The 10,284-nt window shown below is 37.8% G+C and overlaps 1 non-coding gene across 1 annotated transcript; it reads left to right on the top strand.

Annotated features, from left to right (window-relative positions):
* Positions 1-9,905: 9,905 nt before the first annotated feature.
* LOC112798678 (small nucleolar RNA R71) lies at positions 9,906-10,013 on the top strand. Its single transcript, XR_003200278.1, has one exon. It is a non-coding gene; the product is annotated as a small nucleolar RNA R71 (small nucleolar RNA).
* The last annotated feature ends 271 nt before the right edge of the window (positions 10,014-10,284 follow it).

The raw sequence follows: 10,284 nt of genomic DNA, 5'->3' as shown, positions 1-10,284 counted from the left end.
GAGCCAAGGATTTTACAATCACAAAAGCTACTTGAGGTGACAATGAAACATAAAGATTCCATCCCAAAGGAATTAATGGAAAATCATGACAAAAAAAGGGAGGAAGATACTCAAGAGAATTCACACTCAAGTGAAGTAAAGAAGAAAGAGGAAAGGCTCAAGGAACCACCAATACAAGAGGCTCTTGATGAAAAGAAGACTCCAACAATCACACAACCACTAAGACTTGGATTCAAGGAAGTGAAGGCAATTAACAAAAGCACCAAGAAGAGGATTGTGACCAAGCTACCAAAGACAATATTCATGAAGAATAAAGGGTCAACCACAAGCAATCCAACCCCTGGACCATTAGCAAGCAAGCTCAGTCAAGCCATTTACAAAAGAAAGCTTGCTGAGAGGAAACCAAGACAGGGGGCAATAGCTGAATCTTCTCCCCCCTTGAGGTCATTCCTCTTAACAAATTGGAAGAAGAGGAAGAAAGTGAAGAACAACATGCCAATAGTAGGTAATGTTTCTCTTCCTTGCTTTGCTTTCTTTCTTTGCTTTGTTTAAATTCAATAAATTGGCATATGGTTACATTCCAAGTTTGGTGTTGCCTTGCAACAAATTGTTTTCAATATTTTTGGATGATTGCATCAAATCAAAAATGAATGTGACACACCAAGATTCTAAGTTTGGTGTGCCACTTATTCTTCTAGGCAATTCATTCAAGCAACACTACTTGTCTGCATAATCATAATGCCTCTGCAATTTTATTTTTCTCTTTTGGTTTAACATTTTAGTTTCCTCCTTATTCATTTACGTGTTTTTAATGCTTTCTTTTATTAACTGTATTTGTTTATACATCACCAAGAGAGCTTTATTCATGACAAGATTCTTGGCTTGGTGATTGTATTTAACATACAACAGTTTTATTTAGTCTTGTTTCAAATAAATTGACAGAGGATTGCATTCTAAGTTTGGTGTTGCTATGCAACAAAATTTGGTTCCAATTCTTACAAGATACTTGCATTAATTCCAAGTGAAAGTGTCACACTAAGTTTGGTGTGCCACTTATCTTTTATGCAATGTATTGTGCTCACCTTCTTATATTTGCAATCAAAATGTCTCTTTCTCTTGTGCCTTGATTGTTATCTTTAATTTTGCTTGCTTAAACACATGTATTGCTAACATTTCATTGTGTAAGACATTCATGATCCATCTTAGCCCCATAGCCATTGTTCTAATTGTTGCTTGAGGATGAGCAAGCATTTTGAGTTTGGCAAGGAAAAGAGGAAGAATAGAGGAAAAAGGACAAAAATAATGAAGATGAACTACAAGGTTGTAGAGTTCCTTTTCTTCTCATTTGTTTTCAGCACTCTAAATTGCATGATTATCTTTATCTCTCTGTTTGCATGTGTAGTATGACTAAGCATAGCTTGAATTTTGATTTGTAACATGTTGCTGTGGCATTATGACTACCAACTTGAGTTTTGTGAGTTTAAAAGCAATAAAGCATCATGATCATAAACAAACAAGGAATTAAAGAAGAGTTTAGCATGTGCATACAAGTATTGGAAAGCTAGTATGATTAATTGTTGCTCAATTGCATTTGATTTTATTTAATTGAAGTTTTCATCTAGTACATTTTGTGAAATCTTTTGAAATCATGAAAACCTTGAAGAAGCAAATACAATTAAAGCAAGAAAAGAAAAAGGGAAAGAATGAGAAAGCTGAAGGCTCTGAGTACCAATGGCAATTTATTTGCTAAGTGCTTGTGGTATTTATGTATCAAGCCAAATGCTTGAAAACAAAACACTTAGAAGTCAAGGCTAGGCTCAAGTGCAAAAGCATTCCCTCAAAGCTCAAGGTTCTGAGCATCAATGATTAGAGAGTCAAGAAAAGAAAAGAAAAATGAACTTAATGAGGTCCTCTAATTCAAATGCTTGTGGTGCTTATGTATCAAGTGGTAATACTTGAAAGCAAAGCATTTATAATCGTAGCTTTGTTATTAACTCATGGGGGCAAAGCACCCAAAAGGAGAAGCTAATAAGAAAAATCAAAAGCTTGTTTCAAGGAAGAAATATAAGAGAAAGATTTCATAAATTGAGCTAGATAGAAGCATCAATCATTTACATCTCTTTTGTGATTGTAGCATGCTTAGAAAACTAGCTAACCATGAACATTGAGTTGCTATTCTTCTTACCTTGGATTGTCAATCTTTAATGCATGATTCTTTTCTTGCTTGGGGACAAGCAAGGTTTAAGTTTTGTGTTGTGATGACATGTTACCATGTCATGTTTTTCTATGTTTTTTCATACAAGAAATTGATGATTTGTGCTTAAATATTGAATGCTTTTGTGCTTAATTGGTATATTTCTTTGATCTTTTAATTTTATAAATCTTGTAGGAAATAATAAGAAAAAGAAGCAAAGAAGCCCAAAATAAGCTAAAAAGGAGAAAAAAAGAGCTTTGGGGAACACTTTGAAGTTGGAGCACACTTTGGAGCCTTAGGCCACGCTTTTAAAAAGTGTGGCCCATGACCAAATTAAAGGAAAAATTGCAATCAGCACACAAAGCTCCGCTCAAGCCAAGAGCGGAGCATCATCCTGATGCATTTTCAACTTGGAAGCAAAATTTTGGCTAAGTTAAAATCTGGCCGCTCACACCATGACCATGCCTCCTTCAAAGGGCTATAACTTGAGCTACAGATGTCCGATTGATGTGCTTCTAGTTGTGTTGAAAAGATGACATTCAAAGCTTTCCAACGATGTATGGCAATTCATATTTGGCATGAAATTGAGGCACGAATGAAATGCATCTTTAAGGGCCAAAAACAAGCAAAAATAGACCAAAGTGCAACCACCAAGATTCGAAGAGGGAGCCTCACTCCAAGGCAAAGAGGCGCTTCTAATAGCACTCACTTAGAGAGCACAACGCTCACTTGGAGAGCATTGTCATGCTCTCTTCATAAAAATTCAAGGAAAATCTTTTCTCCAAATGCTTTCACCAAGGCTTGAACTTAGGACCTCCCCTTGGAAGCCAATGCTCAGCTCACAAGGTGAGCAGAGTGCTACTCATGAGTGCACACAAACATGCTTGACACGGTCCAGGGAAGGAAGGCGCACATCATGACACGGCCAAGGCACGCTACAAGGGATCTCCAACATAAGCTCCAATGCTCTGCTCCCCACTTGAGCTGAGCATCCTCCTGGGAGCAATTTTCAAATGGGCCAAAAATTCAATAAAATTCCAATTTAATTCAATTCTTCTCCAAATTGAATCAAGGACAACCAAACCCATTTCTCCTCAAATCCAAAGCAAGCAAAGCCCACATCATCACTCAAAGGCACAAGAACAAGCTAGAATTAGGATTTTCATTTAATTTGTTTTTCATTTCAATTTCATTTTGTAAAAAACCTATATAAGGCACCATTTTCATCTTTGTTAAGAGGGTGAGCTCTAATAGAGAGCATTGGTAGGCTGGCTCCAATAGGGAGTTTTGCACTCTTTAGTTTTCATTTTTGCTCTCTCTTTTAGTTTTCATTTTCTGTTTTAGAATTTTGGATTGAGATTGAAGGAATTCTCTTTCAATCATTTATCTAAATTTCACCTTTGTTCTTCTTCTGCAATATTCTAAAAATCAAGGAATTGGATTTAAACTTCACTTGCTGTTTCATTTACATTTCTTCTGCAAATCATTTTCTGTTTGATCAATTGAGATCTAGATTTGCTTCCTGAGCTCATTGCTTTTCTTGGATCCTCAAATTCTCTTTCTACAATTTTTCATTAGAGCTGTTGTAATCTTGATTTACTTTTCTGCAAATTGTTTCTCTGTTGGATCAAGGAAGGATTTGAGATCTAGACTTGTTTTCTAGTCTCTTCCACTCCTGAGATCTTCAACCCTCTTTTAAATTGCTGCAAATTAAGCATCACTCATTTTCTGTTCTTAAATTTTCAAAGCATTTTTACTCTTCTGTTTAAGATCTACCTTAATTCAATTCATCTTCTACTTGTCTGTTTATTGCAGTTCACTTGTTCTTGTTCAATTCTTGCAATCCCAGTTCCCAATCCCTTTACTTTTGATGCAATTTACATTTCTTGTCATTTAAGTTTCTGCAATTTACATTTCTTGCTCTTTAAGTTACTTGCCAATTTACATTCTGCAACTTTAAATTCATTTCCATTTACTCTCTGTTGGCTACAATTTCACACAATTCACTTCAATGTTTGCTTGACTAAGCTAATCACCCACTAAAGTTACTTGATCCATCAATTCCTATGGGATTGACCTCACTCTAAGTGAGTTTTACTACTTAATACGACCCGGTACACTTGCCGGTGAGTTTTAGGTGTTTTGGAAATTCGTTTTTTCCACAAAAACATCATCAGAGAGAATAAGAAGAATTCAAACATAGAGGGAGAGAGGGTTCAAATTATAAGTAGAAGAGAAGTGTTAGCAAATAAATAGAAAGAGATGAGAGAGAAAGTATTCAAAAATTAAAACTAAAACAATTAGTTAATTAAAAAGATTTTTGAAAAAGTGGTTAGTGATTTTCGAAAATTGGAAGTGGAAAAGTGGTTAGGTGGTTTTGAAAAAGATAGGAAATAGTAATTGGTTGAAAAAGATTTGAAAATAATTTTGAAAAGATAAGAAGTTAGATAAAGATTTTGAAATCAAAATTTTAAAAAGATACGATTAAAAAAATATTTGATTGAAAAAGATATGATTTTAAAAAGATATGATTGAAAAGATATGATTGAAAAAGATTTTATTTTAAAATTGATGACTTGACTAAGAAGAAACTAAAAGATATGATTCTAAAATTCAAAGATTGAACCTTTCTTAACAAGAAAGTAACAAACTTGCAATTTTTTGAATCAAAACATTAATTGTTTGCAAGGATTTTTGAAAATGTGGAAAGATAAGATTTTAAAATTATGAATTAAAATATGAAGATTTGAAAAAAATTTGAATTGGAAATGAAATTACCTCCCTTGTGTCATCCTGGCGTTAAACGCCTAGAGTGCTATCCATTCTGGCATTTAACGCCCATTTGGCTGCCTCTTTGGGCGTTTAACGCCCAGCCAGATACCCATTTTGAATGTTTAGACACTATGAATTAAAAAATGTATATGAAAAATAACATAAAACACAAAACCAGAAAATCATGAGATTGAACAAAGGAAATTGTTCATACCCTGGGTCAAGCTGTCCGACCCGGGATGCTTAGCGACAAGCTGACCGACCTCTTCAGGCCAAATGCCCGACCTCTTCTCAAAGAGCTCGGCCAAAATGCCCGACCTCTTCTCAAAGAGCTCGGCCAAAATGCCCGACCTCTTTTCAAAGAGCTCGGCCAAATGCCCGACCTCTTCTCAAAGAGCTCGGCCAACTCGCCAAAGGAGCCCAAAGCAGGCCCAAACGAAGGAACACAGCCCAACCTAAAGGCAGCTAAAGCCCAGAAAGATAATGGCGGTTCCCTTGAAGATAAGATGACCTCACTTAAAGATAAGGTAAAGATAAGATAAGATAACTAACTTATCTTATCCACAAGAGGCCACATCTCACCATTATAAATACACTGGAGCACCCAGGTATAACTCATACTCTAATTCTACTCAATATCTGCTTGGACCCATGCTAACTTAAGCATCGGAGTGTCATTGCAGGTACAACCCCCAGCCGCTCAGCACACCAAGCTCGGGCCACGGAGCCCTCACCTCGGGTCCTGCCAGACGACCGAGCTGCACGTTTCAGGTAACCCCCGGAACAGAAATCATCAAGAAAAACTTGAAGATCACAGAAGAACACAATGCATATTTTTTTTTTCGAAAACGTAAAAAAATAAAAACATGCAATTGACACCAAACTTAGGATTTGACACTAGACTCAAACAAGAAACACAATATATATATATTGGTTTTTATGATTTTATTAAATTTTTTTCTTTTTTTGTATTTTTCTAAAATAAAAATAAAAAAGCTTAAACATAAAATAAAATTACACAATCTAAGCAACAAAATGAATCGTCAGTTGTCCAAATATGAATGATCCCCGGCAAAGGCGCTAAAAACTTGGTGCACAAAATTGTGATCACACTTTTCACAACTCCGCACAACTAACCAGCAAGTACACTGGGTTGTCCAAGTAATACCTTATGTGAGTAAGGGTCGATCCCATAGAGATTGACAGCTTGAAGCAAGCTATGGTCATCTTTTAAATCTTTGTTATGCAGATTCAAATGGTTATGAGGATTTGATAATTAAAAGATAAATAAAACATAAAATAAAATAAAGGTACTTATGTAATTCATTGGTGGGAATTTCAGATAAGTGTTTGGAAATGCTTTGTTACTCCTGAACCTCTGCTTTCCTATTGTTTTCATCCAATCATGCATCTTACCTTCCATCGCAAGATGTATGATCCTCTAAGTGAAAATGGTCTGGCTACGGTTTCTGTACGGCTAATCAACTATTGGATTTCTCGTCTCGGATGAAAAATACTAGGCACAGCTACCGCAAGGCTAATCATCTGTCGGTTCTCACTTGTGTCAAAATAGGATCCCTTGATCCTTTTGCACACTGTCACTGCAACCAACAGTCGTGAGTTTGAAGCTCATCACAGTCATCCCGTCCTAGATCCTACTAAGAATACCACAAACAAGGTTTAGACTTTCTGGATCTCAGGAATGCTGTCAATTGTTTCTAGCCTATACCACCGGTGCACGAAATTGTGATCATCAATGGCGCCATCAACATGGTACGCTCAATTATAATCTCAACTCTTTATCACAACTTCGCACAACTAACCAGCAAGTGCATTGGGTCGTCCAAGTAATAAACCTTACGCAAGTAAGGGTTGATCCCACGGAGATTGTTGGTATGAAGCAAGCTATGGTCATCTTGTAAATCTCAGTCAGGCAGATTCAAATGGTTATGAATAATTTATGAATAAATCATAAAATGAAGATAGAGATACTTATGTAATTCATTGGTGAGAATTTCAGATAAGCGTATGGAGATGCTTTGTCCCTTCCATCTCTCTGCTTTCCTACTGTCTTCATCCAATCCTTCTTACTCCTTTCCATGGCAAGCTGTATGTTGGGCATCACCGTTGTCAATGGCTACAGTCCCATCCTCTCAGTGAAAATGTTCAACGCGCTCTGTCACAGCACGGCTATTCAGCTATCGGTTCTCGATCATGTCAGAATAGAATCCAGTGATTCTTTTGCGTCTGTCACTAATGCCCCACAATCGCGAGTTTGAAGCTCGTCACAGTCATTAAATCCTTGAATCCTACTCAGAATACCACAGACAAGGTTTAGACCTTCTGGATTCTCTTGAATGCCGCCATTAATTCTAGCTTATACCACGAAGATTCTGATTAAGAAATCCAAGAGATATCCACTCAATCTAAGGTAGAACGGAGGTGGTTGTCAGGCACACGTTCATAGGTGAGAATGATGATGAGTGTCACGGATCATCATATTCATCAAGTTGAGGAACAAGTGATATCTTAGAACAAGAATAGGCTGAATTGAATAGAAGAACAATAGTAATTGCATTAATACTCGAGGTACAGCAGAGCTCCACACCTTTATCTATGGTGTGTAGAAACTCCACCGTTGAAAATACATAAGAACAAGGTCTAGGCATGGCCGAGAGGCCAGCCCCCATAATCTAAGAACTAGACGTCCAAAGATGATCTAAAGATCTAAAGTGATCAAAAGATCTAAGATTGAAAGATGAAAATACAATAGCAAAAGGTCCTATTTGTAGAGGACTAGTAGCTTAGGGTTTACAAAAATGAGTAAATGACATAAAAATCCACTTCCGGGCCCACTTGGTGTGTGCTTGGGCTGAGCATTGAAGAATTTTCATGTAGAGACTTTTCTTGGAGTTAAACGCCAGCTTTTGTGCAGTTTGGGCGTTTAACTCCCATTCTTGTGCCAGTTCCGGCGTTTTACGCCAGAATTCTTGAGCTGACTTGGAATGCCTGTTTAGGCCATCAAATATCGGGCAAAGTATGGACTATTAAACATTTCTGGAAAGCCCAGGATGTCTAATTTTAAACACAGTTCAGAGCTCGCCAATTGGGCTTCTGTAGCTCCAGAAAATCCACTTCGAGTGCAGTGAGGTCAGAATCCAACAGCATCTGCAGTCCTTTTCAGCCTCTAAATCAGATTTTTGCTCAAGTCCCTCAATTTCAGCCAGAAAATACCTGAAAAGTGAATTTTAACTAAAAACTAATAAAAATATAATAAAAACTAACTAAAACATACTAAAAACATACTAAAAACAATGCCAAAAAGCGTATAAATTGGTTGTGGCCTCCCAACACCAAACTTTGAGTTTGACTGTAGGGGCTCTGTTTGACTCTGTTTTGAGAGAAGCTCTTCATGCTTCCTCTCCATGGTTACAGAGGGATATACTTGAGCCTTAAACACAAGGGATTCTTCATTCACTTAAATGATCAATTTTCCTCTGTCAACATCAATCACAGCGTTTGCTGTGGCTAGGAAGGGTCTGCCAAGGATGATGGATTCATCCATGCACTTCCCAGTCTCTAGGACTATGAAATCAGCAGGGATATAATAGTTTTCAACTTTTACCAGAACATCCTCTTCAAGTCCATAAGCTTGTTTTCTTGAATTGTCTGCCATCTCTAGTGAGATTCTTGCAGCTTGCACCTCAAAGATCCCTAGCTTCTCCATTACAGAGAGAGGCATGAGGTTTATGCTTGACCCTAGGTCACACAGAGCCTTCTTGAAGGTCATGGTGCCTACTGTACAAGGTATTGAGAACTTCCCAGGGTCTTGTCTCTTTTGAGGTAATCTCTGCCTAGTCAAGTCATCCAATTCTTTGGTGAGCAAAGGGGGTTCATCCTCCCAAGTCTCATTACCAAATAACTTGTCATTTAGCTTCATGATTGCTCCAAGGTACTTACCAACTTGCTCTTCAGTGACATCTTCATCCTCTTCAGAGGAAGAATACTCATCAGAGCTCATGAATGGCAGAAGTAAATCCAATGGAATCTCTATGGTCTCAGTGTGAGCCTCAGATTCCCATGGTTTCTCATTAGGGAACTCATTGGAGGCCAGTGGACGTCCATTGAGGTCTTCTTCAGTGGCGATCACTGCCTCTTCCTCCTCTCCAAATTCGGCCATGTTGATGGCCTTGCACTCTCCTTTTGGATTCTCTTCTGTATTGCTTGGAAGAGTACTAGGAGGGAGTTCATTAACTTTCTTACTCAGCTGACCCACTTGTGCCTCCAAGTTTCTAATGGAGGACCTTGTTTCAGTCATGAAACTTTGAGTGGTTTTGATTAGATCAGAGACCATGGTTGCTAAGTCAGAGTGGCTCTGCTTAGAATTCTCTGTCTATTGCTGAGAAAATGATGGAAAAGGCTTGCTATTGCTAAACCTGTTTCTTCTACCATTATTGTTGTTGAAACCTTGTTGAGGTCTCTGTTGATCCTTCCATGAGAGATTTGGATGATTTCTCCAAGAAGGATTATAGGTGTTTCCATAGGGTTCTCCCGTGTAATTCACCTCTTCCATTGAAGGGTTCTCAGGATCATAAGCTTCTTCTTCAGATGAAGCATCCTTAGTACTGCCTGGTGCAGCTTGCATTCCAGACAGACTTTGAGAAATCATATTGATTTGCTGAGTCAATATTTTGTTCTGAGCCAATATAGCATTCAGAGTATCAATCTCATGAACTCCTTTCTTCTGATTTGTCCCATTGTTCACAGGATTTCTTTCAGAAGTGTACATGAATTGGTTATTTGCAACCATTTCAATGAGTTCTTGAGCTTCTGCAGGGGTCTTCTTCAGATGAAGAGATCCTCCAGCAGAGTTGTCCAATGACATCTTGGACAGTTCAGCCAGACCATCATAGAAGATACCTATGATGCTCCATTCAGAAAGCATGTCAGAAGGACACTTTCTAATCAATTGTTTGTATCTTTCCCAAGCTTCATAGAGGGATTCACCTTCCTTCTGTCTGAAGGTTTGGACTTCCACTCTAAGCTTACTCAATTTTTGAGGTGGAAAGAACTTTGCCAAGAAGGCATTGACTAGCTTTTCCCAAGAGTTCATACTTTCTTTAGGTTGTGAGCCCAACCATATCCTAACTCTGTCTCTTACAGCAAAAGGGAATAGCATGAGTCTGTAGACCTCAGGGTCAACCCCATTGGTCTTGACAGTATCACAGATTTGTAAGAACTCAGCTAAAAACTGATGAGGATCTTCCAATGGGAGTCCATGGAACTTGCAATTCTATTGCATTAGAGAAACTAATTGA

The sequence above is a fragment of the Arachis hypogaea genome, chromosome 4, assembly GCF_003086295.3.
Source record: "Arachis hypogaea cultivar Tifrunner chromosome 4, arahy.Tifrunner.gnm2.J5K5, whole genome shotgun sequence".
Classification (NCBI taxonomy): domain Eukaryota; kingdom Viridiplantae; phylum Streptophyta; class Magnoliopsida; order Fabales; family Fabaceae; genus Arachis; species Arachis hypogaea.
Note: the sequence above shows the minus strand (reverse complement) of the source record. Positions and strands in the feature narration are given on the sequence as shown.